General features: G+C 51.3%; 1 pseudogene; it reads right to left on the bottom strand.

The window, feature by feature from the left end:
• Positions 1–12,023: 12,023 nt before the first annotated feature.
• Positions 12,024–13,784, bottom strand: LOC133746831 (eukaryotic translation initiation factor 2D-like; annotated as a pseudogene).
• Positions 13,785–14,476: the final 692 nt, after the last annotated feature.

Here is a 14,476-nt window from a genome sequence, read left to right as displayed (position 1 = left end):
GGGGAGGGGATCCAACAGAGGGGGACAGAAAAGGGGAGCAGAGGAAGTCAAGAACTGTGCCTGAGGGCATTCCAGGCTCAGAAGTTGTGCAAAAGGGAAGCGTGAGTGTGAAAGAGAAAATGGAAAAGGATCAGCCAGTGCAGTAGGAGGAAGTGGGGAGGACTGCGGAGGAGGCCCGGGAGCACCTGCAGCAGAACGGAGCAACCCAGTGACGGAAGATGCTGCCAAACAGCGATGGAGACTTGACCACAGAAGGAATCGGTGACTCTGATAAGTGTGACCCTTGCGTTGGAGCAGGGACAAAAGCCTGATTGGAATGCAGGAGGTGAGGAAATAGAACGGGATGGACAATTTGCTGTGCATGGTCAGGAGACAGACACGGAAGTCGCTGGAGGGGAATGTGAGGCCAGGGTTCTTTATTCTTTGAAGATGAGCGTGATTCTGTCCCATTAGTATGCTGATGAGAATGGTTCCATAGCTCAGGAAAATTTGATGACGTGCATGAGAGCGGCTACTGCTGGAGCTGGCGTCTTTTAATCAGCAACAGGGGAAAGGATCCGTTGTGCAAAGGGAGGGTCTGGCCTCAGACAGACGCAGGACAGCCCGGGTGACCCGTTCATCGCAAGAGAGGGATGGGGGAAGGCCGGACTGTGGGCCTGACTGCTAGAGGTCGGTATTTCGATGGTGGGAGGATGAGAAATTGTTTTTTTAATTTTTTTTTCTGATTTCTTTTTTTTCTCAGTGGGAAAAAATAATAATATCATCAGCTGGAAGTGAGAAGCCCAGAGACCTGGGACAGCAGCAGGTGTGAGGCCGGTAGCACAAGGAGAGTGGGGAAAAGGCAGGATCGCCGGGCAGCAGGATGATCCTCCCGGCTTTCGTGGCCGTGAACTTCAGGGGAGCTCTTCGGTGTGTCTTCCTCCAGCTACACTCAGTGGGAGTGCATGCAGGCCTGAAGGCCAGATGTGACCAGTGTTGAGGCTTTGCCAGGCCCATAGGCTGGGGAGAAGGAAGGTCAGGATGGTCTTGTTTTTTATCTGTAGCTGAGAGACCAATTACCACAACGCAACACTGTGGCTTAAGGCAATCAGCACTCGTTACTTCCTTAGGTTCTGTGAGTCAGGGTTTGGAATTTGGAAGCGCATGGCTGGGCACTCTAGCTCATAGTCCATCACCAGGCTGCGTCAGGTCCAGTGAGGTCAGCAGCGCACAAGCGCACATGGGGCAGGGGGCGGGTGGGGAAGGGTTGCCGGCGAGATCCTGAGGCCAGGATCCATGCCCACCTAAGGCACACCTCTCTGCCTTGGCTCCCTCGGTGCGCCATCAAATGCTTGAGGAGTTCTCTCCGGAGGCACCGCTCGGATGTTGGTGTTTTGACGATCACGAGTCTTTCTGCTCGTTGTCACCACGGTTATTTAAAGAACCAAAAGTGTGTGTCGCATGAGAACATTATGCCCTTTTTCTTAGTTTAAAAAACTCCAAGGTAACTGGACTTCTAACACCTCTTTCTATTTGTTATCTACTTGAGCAATAACTTTTTATAATCCTCTGTCTCAACAAAGTAAATAAAAGTATATTTTATACTAAAGTCTGCCTGCGCTGCAGGGTCTGCTCCCAGGATGGTGCACTCGCATGGCGAGGCGACGGCCTCAGTTCCCCCCGCAGTGGCCCCTGCACAGGCTGCCAGAGTGCCCCGACACCACAGCTCGCTTCTCCCCGGGCTAGCAAGCCGAGGGGGAGAGCCAGGCCCATACCACTACTTTCTGGTGCAGACCGAGAAGTCACCGGTTAGAAGCGAGTCCCTAAGGACAGCCCACGTTCAAGGGGAGGGTTGACTGGACCCCACCTTTTGAAGGGAGGCGTGTTGCCGTGGGCTGAGAGCTTGTGCCACCTCAGATCCGTGTACGAAGCCCTAACCCTAGTGCATCTGTATGTGGAGGTGGGGCCTCTAAGAAAGCACAGTTATGAGCTGCTTAGTGGCAGAGACACACGCTGAGAAGTGCGTTGTTAGGCGATTTTGTCATTTTGTGAACACCACAGAGTGTAGTTACACAAACAAAAATGGCTACAATGACACTAAGAGATGTAATCTTGTGGGACGACTGAGATGTCCTTGTATAACTAAGGTTAGATAAGATCCTAAGGGTGAGGCTCTGATCCAATAGGATTAAAATCTTCATAAGAAAAGACACGCGACAACTTGTTAACTCTGTGTGTGTGTGTGCACCAAGGAAAAGCCATGAGAGGACACAAGAAGAGGTGTGGTCTGCAAGCCGGGAAGACAGTCCTCACCAGAAACCAAGTGGGCCTGGACCTTGATCTTACACTATGAGCCTGTGGAACGGTGAGACAATGCATTTGTGTTGTTTAAGCCACTCAGCCTATGGTATTTTGTTGTGAAAACAGAGTAGATCAACTCAAGTTTCAAAGAACTTGTAGGGGCTGTCATTCTGGCCTAGCAGATAAAGCCACCATCCACAGTGCTGGCATCCCTCATGGGCGTGGTTTGAGTCCTGGCTGCTCTACTTCCGACCCAGCTCTCTGCTATGGCCTGGGAAAGCAGTGGAAGATGGCCCAAGTCCTTGGGCCCCTGCACCAGCGTGGGAGATTGAGGAAGCACCTGGCTCCTGGCTTCGGATCAGTGCAGCTCCAGCCGTTGCAGCCATTTGGAGAGTGAACCAACGGAGGGAAGACCTTTCTCTCTGTCTCTCCCTCTCACTGTCTGTAACTCTAACTCTCAAATAAAATAAATAAAACTAAAAAAAAAAAAAAAAAGTTTCGTAGGGCCAGCTCTGCTTCACAGTGGGTTACAGCCCTGCCCTGCAGCACCGGCAGTCCACATGGGCGACAACTTGAGTCCCAGCTGCTCCACTTCTGATCCAGCTCCCTGCTAATGCACCTGGGAAAGCAGCAGAGATGGCTCAAGTCTTTGGGCCCCTGCACCCATGTGAGAGACCTGGAAGAAGGTCCTGGCTCCTGGCTTCAAATCAGCTCAGCTCCAGCCATTGCGGCCATTTGGGGTGTGAACCAGTGGATGGAGGACCTCTCTCTCTCTCTCTGTGTCTCTCTACCTCTCTCTGTAACTCTGTCTTTCAAATAAATAAAACAAATCTTTAAAGACATTTTCGTGACTCAACCTCCAGCTCTCTGCTCTCCTTGGAGCAAGTCTGAAAGCCCCCACCCCTTTCTTCTAACAGAGGTCCCACCCTAAACTCTCTAGGGGCCTCACCCTGAGTCAGCTCATTCCTGTAAACTCAGCTGTGGTTAAGAGAGGCTCTATTGGAACAACAGAGGATGGTCCTATCACTGAAAAACTCCGCGGTTCTAGATCTGTGTCAGGAGCTGGGGATAACAAGCATAAGCATTGATTGACTGATTTTAGCAGGCTTTGGCCCAGACCATCCAGTAGTCTTCTGAGTCCCTGCAGGACACTGGCAGACATAGGCCTGCTGCAGCCCTGTTGTAGAATCCCCCGAAACCTAGGTCCTCTCTCCTGATGCACAAGTCAAACACAGCCATCAGGTGGTAGAAGAAAGTAGGTGCTAATTGAAAAGTGCAGTTCGCCGGTGCTGTGGCTCACTAGGCTAATCCTCAGCCTGCGGCGCCAGCACTCCGGGTTCTAGTCCTGATTGGGGCGCCGGATTCTGTCCCGGTTGCTCCTCTTCCAGTCCAGCTCTCTGCTGTGGCCCAGGAAGGCAGTGGAGGATGGCCCAAGTGCTTGGGCCCTGCACCCACATGGGAGACCAGGAAGAAACACCTGGCTCCTGGATTCAGATCGATGCAGCACGCCAGCTGTAGCGGCCATTCCAACGGAAGGAAGACCTTTCTCTCTGTCTCTTTCTCTCACTGTCTAACTCTGCCTATCAAAAAAAAAAGAAAAAAGAAAAGAAAAAAGAAATTGAAAAGTGCAGTCAGGAGCCAGGCAAGTCAAGTATCACTCGATTCCTGGGCTCCTCAAGGGGCTAGCAGGGGCTGGCGATGAAGCTGGGGCGGAGAGGTTCGTGTTCAGTGCACGTGCGATCCCAGGCTGCTCACAGCGCTTCTGGCCCTCCTTTGATTGTCAGTGATCTCATGGGAAAGTTGACGATATCAATATTCAGCCAGTCAGATGGTAGGCACTTCTTGCTTGTCACCTGTAATTCCTTGAGGAAACACTCAAGACAGAACATCAAGATGTGATCTATAAGAGGTTGATGTTGGGGAGCAACTAATGAAGCCACCACTTGGGATGCAGACCATAGTGGAGCGCCTGGTTTGAGTTCCCCCACCCTGCACTTCTGATCCAGCTTCCCACTAATGTGTCTGGAAGGCCGAGGATGATGGCCCAAGTGCTTGGGTTCCTGCCACCCATGGGGGAGACCCAGATGGAGTTCCTGTCTCCTGGCTTTATCCTGGCTGTTGTGAACATTGGGAAGTGAACCAGGGATAGAAGTGCGCGCGCTCTCTCTCTCTCTCCTCTCTCTCTCCTCTCTCTCTTTTTCTCTTTCTCTCCCCCCTTTTAAGTAAAGAAATAAATCTTTTTAAAAATAAAAAAGTTGGGCCGGCGCTGCGGCTCACTAGGCTAATCCTCTGCCTTGTGGCGCCGGCACACCGGGTTCTAGTCCCGGTCAGGGCACCGATTCTGTCCCGGTTGCCCCTCCTCCAGGCCAGCTCTCTGCTATGGCCCAGGAAGGCAGTGGAGGATGGCCCAAGTGCTTGGGCCCTGCACCCCATGGGAGACCAGGAGAAGCACCTGGCTCCTGCCATCGGATCAGCGTGGTGCGCCAGCCATGGCGGCCATTGTGGGGGTGAACCAACGGCAAAAGGAAGACCTTTCTCTCTGTCTCTCTCTCTCACTGTCTACTCTGCCTGTCAAAAAAAAATAAATAAATAAAAAAAAAAGATGGCTCTCTCTCTCTCTGTGTGTCCCTCTCTGTTACTCTCATTTTCAAATAAATAAAAAAAGATGAAATTTATCTATTTTTCTTTTTTTTAGAGGTAGAATTGCAGAGAAAAGTGCAGAGAGAGAAAGTTCTTCCATCCACTGGTTCACTCCCCAAATGGCCATGACAGCCAGAGCTGCACCGATCCAAAGCCAGGAGCCAGGATCGTCTTGTTTTTTTTTTTTTTTTTTTTTTTTTAACAGATTTATTTATTTATTCGAGAGTCAAAATATTACACAGAGAGAGGAGAGACAGAATCCAGCGCCCCGACTGGGACTAGAACCCGGTGTGCTGGCGCTGCAGGCGGAGGTCACCTTTTTTTTTTTTTTTAAAACTCATAGAAAATGCATCTGATCTCTTAATTCCATTTTTCCACAGGCTTTTTGAGTGCCTCTGCGGGATAGTTGAGTGAAGGCTGGGAGTCGTGTGACAGGGCACGTGGTCCTCACATTCCAGGAGCACGGTGACCAACAGCCCCTTGGCCCAGGACTGAGGCATCTCTGGGACATGGGACTTTCAGTTTCAGAACTGGACCAGGGAGCCGCCTACTGAGGGTTTGTCATGAGCAAACCCTCCTGGGCTGAATAGGCGAAGGGGAGTGGTAGGGCTTTTTTTCACCTGCAAAATAGGAAACCCCAGATGCAGGAGAGAGCAGAGGCCTGTGGGAAGGCAGTTCTTAAATACAGTAACAAACACAATAATGAAAAAAGTGCGAATTCACCGGTGATATCCAAATACAAACTAAAGGAATTTGTTCGCTGTTTGTCAAAGATGTAAAAATATACGGATAACCCAGGAAACTAAGCACTTTGATTCATTTGTTGGCAGAAATAGAAACCATTTAATCTTTCTGAAAGGATATTTGGTTTCAAGGTTTTGTTTGTTTGTTTGTTTGTTTGTTTAAGGTAGCTGTGCACTCTGACCAAAATAATTCCCATCTTTAGAGTTTGACCTTCAGAGAATAATCTGCGATAAGATTAGAGTTTGGGGTACTATGTAATGATGCTCATTTTTGTTCATGACAGCTTCATAACAAAGTCAAAGTAGAGACCATCTAAAATTTACTCTTGGGAGATCAAATAAAAAAATGCATTTCTCTCCATTTTTAAACAAAGCAAATCAACTTTCCTTTGGTTCCACCCTCAACTTCCAGTTTATGCCCCACAGCCTACATTTTAGATTCAAGGAATCTTCTCCCAAACATCGGTGGTTCTCAGAATGTTTTTCTAGTCCCTCTGAGTCTGCACCACTCACGTGAGGCATGCGCTGTTCCACACCTGGGCGCAGTGACTCAGGTCAGAGCCGTCTCACTGCAAATAACGCAAACCAACCAGGCTGCCTCGAGAAGCTAAACACTATCGCTGGGCGTGAGAGATCCAGGGTCAGCCTGAGAGGGTTCAGAGCTCTGGGTCAGCCACCCCTTCAATGGATAAACTTCGTTTTCTCTCTTTAATCCAAGTCTGAGTTTGAGTTCCTATTTCTGTTCCTTACTGGCTGTGTGCCCACGGAAATGTTTCTTAAACTCTCTCTACCTGAGTGGCTTCCTCTGAGCCTAGGGATGCCCCAGGCTTATGTCACATAGAAGTCACTCCGTGGCAGGCTGTGGTACAGCCGAAAACACGGGTGAGGTTGTGGCCGAGCCACTGGTGCCTCACGTGCAGACAGCATATTCTCAGGCCCTGGTCTTCCATGGACTCCTGGCCTCCCTCCCTTGGCCTGAAGTCTCCCTGCCCTGCCTCTATGATTGCAAATCCACCTGGCCTCTTACCAAAATCGGCTCAACGAATTGAGGGGGTGGGGCAGCCGGCCTCTCAGGACCCCTGACCACAAGCCTCCCGAGAGGGCTGGGGCACAGCAGGCTAAGCCGCCACCTACGTTACTAGCCTCCTGTATCAGAGCACCGGCCCAAGTCCCAGCTGCTCCATTTCCAATCCAGGCCCCTGCTAAAGCAGCAGACGGTGGGCCCAGTATTTGCGCCGCTGCCGCTCACAGGGATGGGAGACCCAGCTGGAGTTCCTGGTTCCTGGCTTTGGCCTGGCTCAACCCTGGCCACTGGGGCCATTTGTGGAGCAAAGCAGCAGATGGAAGATTTCTCTGTCTCTCCTTCTCTCTTTCTCTCTTTCTGTCACTTTGCTGTTCAAATAAATAAGTAAATCTTTAAAAATAAAACGAGGGTTGCCGGCACCGCGGCTCACTAGGCTAATCCTCCGCCTTGCGGCGCCGGCACACGGGGTTCTAGTCCCGGTCGGGGCACCGATCCTGTCCCGGTTGCCCATCTTCCAGGCCAGCTCTCTGCTGTGGCCAGGGAGTGCAGTGGAGGATGGCCCAGGTGCTTGGGCCCTGCACCCGCATGGGAGACCAGGAGAAGCACCTGGCTCCTGCCATCGGATCAGCGCGGTGCGCCGGCCGCAGCACGCCTACCGCAGCGGCCATTGGAGGGTGAACCAACGGCAAGACCTTTCTCTCTGTCTCTCTCTCTCACTGTCCACTCTGCCTGTCAAAAAAAAAAAAAAATCATAAAAAAAAAACGAGGGCTCATGATGTCATTTATTTCTCCTATAGATAACATCTTTTTGAAAAGTATTTATTTGTTTTAAAGATTTATTTACTTGAAAGGAAGAGCAACAGAGAGAGAGGAAGAAACAAAAATATTCCGTCTGCTGGTTCACTTCCTGAATGCCCACAACAGCCTGGACTGGGCCAGGCTGAAGCCGGGAGCCGGGAACTCCATCTGGGTCGCCCACGTAGGAGTCAGGAAGCCAGGTACTTGGGTCATCATGTGCTGCCTTTACAGGTGCATTAGCAGGAAACAGCATTTGAAGCAGAGAAGCTGGGACTTGAACTGGCACTCTGATATAGGATGTGGGCATCTTAAGTGTTGGCTTAACCTGCTGTACCACAATGCCTGCTCCAATAGCTTTTTTTATTATATATATATATATAATATTTATTTATTTATTTGAAAGTTAGAGCTACAGAGAGAGAGAGAGAGAGAGAAGTCTTCCATTCAATGGTTCACTCCCCAGTTGGCCGCAATGGCCAGAGCTGCACCAATCTGAAGCCAGGAGCCAGGAGCTTCTTCCAGGTCTCCCATGGTGCAGGGGCCCAAGGACTTGGGCCATCTTCTACTGCTTTCCCAGGCCATAGCAGAGAGCTGGACTGGAAGAAGAGCAGCCTGGACTTGAACCTGCATTCATATGGGATGCCGGCACCACAGGCAGGGGCTTAGCCCACTGCTCCACAGCGCCGGCCTCCTATGGGCTTTTTGAAGACACCTCCTGTGTGTCCTGCTCTGCTTCTCTGGGCAGGCCTTGTGCTGGGGACGCTGTGGGGGTTCCTCAAGGAACAGGACCCAGCTATCCTCAGCAGTCAGAGGAACAGCATCTTGATGAATTTTCCGCTAAAATCTAAGGGTGGTTAGATGACAGCAGGTAACGAACCCATGTGGGGGCAGGAAGAACAGTGCCCTGGGCACACCTAAGGAATTCAGATGCCAGGAAGGATGAGAAGGGCCAAGGGGTCAAGAGGTAAACCTGGTCCCTAGAAGCCTGGTGGGGGAGCAGCAGGCCGTCCGCGCTCAGCACAGGACCCGGAACCAGACGCAGCTCCCCACCCTCCCAGGCTGCCGGTCCCTTCTCATCCTTCCCAGGTCCAAACAGGTGTCTGGCAAATGCTCTCTTTGGATTCCAAGGCCTAAATGACTTCATGCATCACTTTTATTGGCCCAGGTTTATATTCTGCACGATTTGGAAAGAATTCTTTTCCCTGGGACATCCTGTAGGAGCGGGCACCACCAGACAGCGTCCATTCCAGCAAGCCCCCATGCCCCCACACCGTTGATGACGGCCGGTAATCAGGCAGAGGCCACAGAGCGAAGGGGCCGAGGACGCCCGCTGCTTAAAGCCTCGCTCCTGACCACCACGCTCCACCGGGCCTGGCGCTTCTGATTCTGATCAGGAGACTCGTGGGAAGACCAGGAACTCACTGAAGGCAAGAACAAAGACCTAGTGCAGAGCCTGTACACAGTAGGGGCTAAGTAAGTACAACACTGGTTGCATCTGGCGGCCCAGGCATGAAGGAGAGGGGGTGCAAAGGGGCGGGGGCAGCTGAGCCCAGAGCTCCTGCCAGCGCCGCCGCCTCCAGGCTGCTGGGAAGTTGGAATGAAAAGCCTGCCAGACCTCTAACAAGAGAGCTCACCCAGAGCTCAGCCGCAGGGGCTGTGATTGCTCATTGTGTTTGGCTATAATTAGCAGCACATTCTGCGATGGCAAAGCAGGCAGCAGGGCTGGGGAAGGGCTGCCGCCCTCGCAGCCACCAGCCCCCGGCCCTGGGATGCAAGACCTGGGCTGCTGCCTGCCCTGCACCCACAGCAGGGCCTGCGGCCGGCGGATCTGGACCCCTGTCACCGGGTCAGCACCTGTCGCAGGCCAAGGGGGACTGTCTTACTGTGGTGAGCGTGGGCTGGAGAATTAAGCATGCCTGAGTGTGAGACTAAGTTCTGTCTGCAAGAGACGAGCAGGGTGACGTCAGGCCCGCGAGCCTCAGTTGCCAAATCTATAAAATGGGGACAGCAGTACTTATTTCCTCTAAGGAGTGTGGTGAGACCTGAAAGAGATAACGCATATAAGGCGCTTGGCAGAGGCCCGGTGTGCTGTCGGCGCTCAGTGTGAAGGGACAGGAAGCGGGCTTCTGGTCACAGACAGGCTGCCTCCCTTTCTCCTCTCTGCCCTGGCTCCTCCCCGGCTGCCGCGCAGAACTCTGCGACTCTGTTCTCCTTCCCTGAGGAACCGGCTTGTAAGGGGGCGGCTCTGAGAAGCGGCTAGGAGAGGTGGTCTCAGACTTTTTAAACTGGGACCCCTGGGACAAAAGACATTTTACAGAGTGGCAGAGGACATATCTGCATATCAGGAGGGAAAACAGAAATGAAAGTTTCCAAGCAATGCTCATCCCAAGCAGGTGCTGTGTTCCATTCTCTTCCTCTCCTTCTTCTAGTGTGTATGTTCTTCTATTCGCATCGTACATGTGATAATTTATGAACTACCTAGCAGCTTATATATAACATGCAGTACTTCTATATATTCTTGCATTCACATGGCATACATAATTATTTTGGGATTTTGCCAAAAGTCAAGACCCATTCAATTGATTTCATGATCTAACAGTGTGTTAGGGCCTCTAGTGTGTGTGTGGGTGGGGGGGGGGGGGAGTGCCCTGGGAGGAAGAAGCTGGTGCCTTCATCTCTCATAATGGACAAAGGCTCTGTTGCCTGTTTAAGAGAATTTGTGGGGCCAACATTGTGGCACAGCTGCTTGGGCTGCTGCTTGCAACTCCAGCATCCCATTTTGGAGCACCAGTTCAAGTCCCAGCTCCTCTGCTTCCATTCCCGCTCTCTGCTAATGCTCCTGGGAAGGCAGCAGATGATGGCCCAGCTGCTTGGGCCCCTGCTACCAGGATGGTGTCCTGGGTTCCTAGCTTCTGCCTGGTGCTTGGTGAGTGAACCAGTGGATGAAAGATAACTCTCTCTCTTTCTCTCTCCGCCTTTCAAATAAATAAATAAATCTAGGATTATGACAAATGAGAAGCAAGATTTCATTTGTTTATTTGAAAGGCAGTGTTACAAATAGAGATTTTCCACCTGCTGGTTCACTCCCCAGATGGCTACAACAACCGGAGCTGGGCCAGTCCAAAGCCAGGAACAAGGAGCGTCTTCTGGGTCTCCCATGTGGGTGACAGGGGCCCAAGGACCTGGGCCATCTTCTGCTGCTTTCCCAGGCGCATTAGCAGGAAGCCGAATTGGAAGTAGAGCAGCCGGGACTCGAATCCTCACCCCTATGGGATGCCAGTGGCTCGGGCATTGGCTTAACCTGCTATGTCACAGCCTTGGCCACTGGAAACTTTTCTCTCATGGCCACAGAGTGTCCTTGCAGGCGTAAAGGTAGAAGCAATTCTTAGTCTTTGTTGATGAAGAGGGTAGGTTTTTGCATAAGTTTTTTGAGGGCTTAAGAATCAAGCTATTCTCTGGCCTCAGAATCAGCCCTTAAGGCATTCGGATCCGGCTAAAAAGCCCATGAGAGTTTCTCAGGCATGGAAAGCCAAGACACTGTGGCAAAAAATGACCTCAATGAAAGATCTCTGAGCGAGATCCCAGCGGAAAGAAGGGGCCATCAAAGAAGGAGTCACCTTTCTCTGAAGGGAGGAGAGAACTTCCACTTAGACTATGGCCTTCTCTAAATAAGATCGGAGTTTGTGAACTCAAGAGGCTTCCATAGCCTCGGCAGCTCATGACAAGAGCCTCGGGTGATTACGGACGTCATCAATAAGAGTGTCAATTGTTAAATCAACAACGGGAGTCACTGTGCACTTACTACCCATGTAGGATCTCTGTCCTTAATGTGTTGTACTATGTGAATTAATGGTAAAACTAGTCTTCAAACAGCACTTTATACTTTGTGCGTCTGTGTGGGTGCAGTCTGTTGAAATCTTTACTTAGTATATACTAAGTTGATCTCCTGTATATAAAAATAATTAAAAATGAATTTTAATGAAGAATGGGATGGGAGAGGGAGAAGGAAATGGGATGGTTTGTGGGTGGGAGGGTGGTGATGGGGGGAAAAACTGCTATAACCAAAAGGTTGTACTTTTGGAAATTTATATTTATTAAACAAGTGTTTTCTTAAAAAATAAAAGAATCAAGCTACTCCAGAGGGAAGGTGTTTGGTGCGGCAGTTGAGATGCCCACCCAGGATGCCTGCATCCCTTATCAGAGTGCTGGGGCTTGAATTCTGGCTCTGCTTCCGCTTCCAGTTCCAGCTTCCTGCTAATGCACCCTCTGGGAGGCAGCAGAAGATGGCTCAGGAACTTGGGTCCTCACACCCACATGGGAGATCAGGGCCCCTGGTTTGACCTGGCCCAGCCTAGGCTGTTGTGGACATTGGGGAATGACCAGCAGATGGAAGATTATCTCTGTCCCCATCTCCATCTCCATCAGTATGTGTGTCTGCCTTTCAAATACAATGAAAATAAATTTTTTTTAGATCAGAATAAAAATTTATTTTGGTAAAGAATTATATTTTTGATTTGCAAAAGTTGAAAACGCTCATATAAATTACCATCCCAGAGTTGGACTTCATTGGACCCATGCATGGAACAAGAGTCATTCACTTCTTCTTGCCGGCTTTGGGGGCCTTTTCCAGACCCTGGATGTATTTTCGAGGGAGGTGATACTCTTCCAGCAGCAGCCGGCCCAGGTGGTGGACCTGGTTCCCCTGGATCTGCACCTGTAGGCTGCCCTTGGCCCCAGGGGTGGGAGTGATGGTGGTGCTTGCCTGGCAGCGCTGCTGGAGGGTGGCAGCTACAGAGCCCGGGCCCAGACCATAGGCCTCCAAGTTCCAGACCACAGTCACCTTTTTATTAGAAGCTCTGTGCTAGGGTGATATCAGTTGGACAGATTTTCCCTTTCTTCACGATGGGCTCTTGTCCGGGAAAGGTCACCTGATAGGCAGGCTACAGTTTTTCCAAGCACCTGGTCACAAGGCTGTCCCACGGAAGCTTCATGACGGCGTGCTGTTCATGTTTCTCTAGGAGGCAGTCACACAGGACGGGGTCCAATTTCACAAGACTTTCGTTGTCTGCATCAACCAGGTCACTTTTCTTGGCATAGTTAACGATGATGGCTCGGACCTCACTGCCCTCAAGAACACTCCCCTTCTTGTGGCCAGACTCCTGGAAGAGCAGGGTCATGCTGGCTGGGACACAGTAGAGGGGTTTTATGTCTGGAGGGCGATAGGGCTGCTCCCTGCTACCCTCCTGCGCACTCTGGGAGGTCGGGGAGGGCTCGGGTCTGACGAAAGATGTGATCCTCGGGTGTCTCCAACCCACAGCCACAGCGCTCTCCACCCCTTTGCTGAGCTCCTTCACCTGCACGATCTGCTCCGGCTGCGTGTGCTGCAGGAACCTGGACAGCTTCTTGTAGCTTGACTTCTTCATGTCCCGCTGGTGTCCCTCAGGGCTGATGGCAGATGGAAAAGGCAGCTTAAGCTAACAGCAACCTGGTGGTGGGACCTGCCGACACTTCACCCTGAGAGTGCCGGAAGCGGCTCAGAGAAGCCCAGCGGCTGGAGGAACTCTGCCTTGCTCAGACCTGATGGTCCCACTTCCCGAACATAAATTTTTAAAAATTTAGAGAATCAACCTATTGCAAAGAAAGCAGGGAGGTCTCCCAATATTTTGCTTTTACACCTACCTGCAAGCTATCGCCCTCAGCTGAGAGTCCAGCAAATCACTCAGGTGCCACTGTATCGAGGTGCCGGGGAAGGGCCCGGCCGGTCAGGAAGTGCTCTGAGCTAGGACTGTGCTGACAGTTTTTTCCATAATAAAATCAGAGCATGTGGCCTCACAAGTACTTACGAGGACAATAGGATACAATATTTAAAGCTGCAACTGTCCTGGAAAGTCCCCAAGTTGGAAGGTCACGTGGCTACCATGAGAAATGGAGAATTTGAATGCCAAGAGAATCAGGAGGGGGAAAAAGTCCTCTCTCCCATTGCCCTTCGATTTGGGGGAGGGAGCTTTGCAGTTCCAGAATATTCTGGAATGCCAGACCCTTCTCCTAACACCCTTCAGGCAGGTTGCTTATTAAATCCTTAGGTGCACCTGTACGAGGACTGGATCCTAACTGGGAAGAGGAAAAGGAGAGAGGATGAAGAGAAATAGGAGGCCTCCGAAGCATTTACTAGTTTCGCTTCCAGCTGATTGGGTTCCCAGTTTCTTGCTCCCTCTGCCGTGATCCTGCCCCATCCTCACCCCCGCTGCCCACATCCCCACAGTGCCCTCAGCCAACTCAGCCATTAACAACTTGACCATGGCCAAAGGGAGTTGTTGTTTTTGCAAGATGAAGAGAGACTGGGCTGGGCTGAACTTCCATGGTTGGCTCTTGTCTTCATGGATCAGTTCCACGTAAGGGAGTGACGTAATCGTGTCCTTGTCATTTGGGACCTCACATGCTTGGGCTCCTCCCTCCTTGCACTGAGGCTGAGCTTTGTGAAGTGTGGCTAGGAAAATAGGAAAACAGCTCTGGGGAAGGTCTCAGGATGCCCTCCTCCAATCTGCCCTACCCACCATCTCTCCTTCTTCCAATCCTAGCTGCAAATCCCACCATTGTCTGCATTCCTCAGTTGGATACACAGCCAGTGAGGGTGCTCATCCCCAGGCCTGAGCTTTCTGTGGGAGTGGGGCCATAGAGAGGATGGTGAGCCTGCTTTGAGTCCTGGGGATGCAGTGGGGTAAGACAAAGGAGAACCTCCTCTGAGAACCCTCTGGTGAGCCCTGCCTCCCCATAGATCTGCAAAGGGCAGATGGAGTCACCTCTCATGACCTCTTTCAACCCCCATTGCTCTTGGAGGAGTCCAGCCAGCTCACAAGATCAACACCAGGCAGACCCAGCCTCCATGCTGCAGAATAAAACTCGAAGCTCCTTCAATCATTTGACCACTTAGCTTGCTCCAAGCCCCCACCCCGCTCTACCCTAGCCCTGCACCTTCTGGAAACAGAGCCGT

This window comes from Lepus europaeus, chromosome 18 (genome assembly GCF_033115175.1).
Source record: "Lepus europaeus isolate LE1 chromosome 18, mLepTim1.pri, whole genome shotgun sequence".
In the NCBI taxonomy this organism is placed as follows: domain Eukaryota; kingdom Metazoa; phylum Chordata; class Mammalia; order Lagomorpha; family Leporidae; genus Lepus; species Lepus europaeus.
This window is presented reverse-complemented; position numbering and strand designations above follow the sequence as displayed.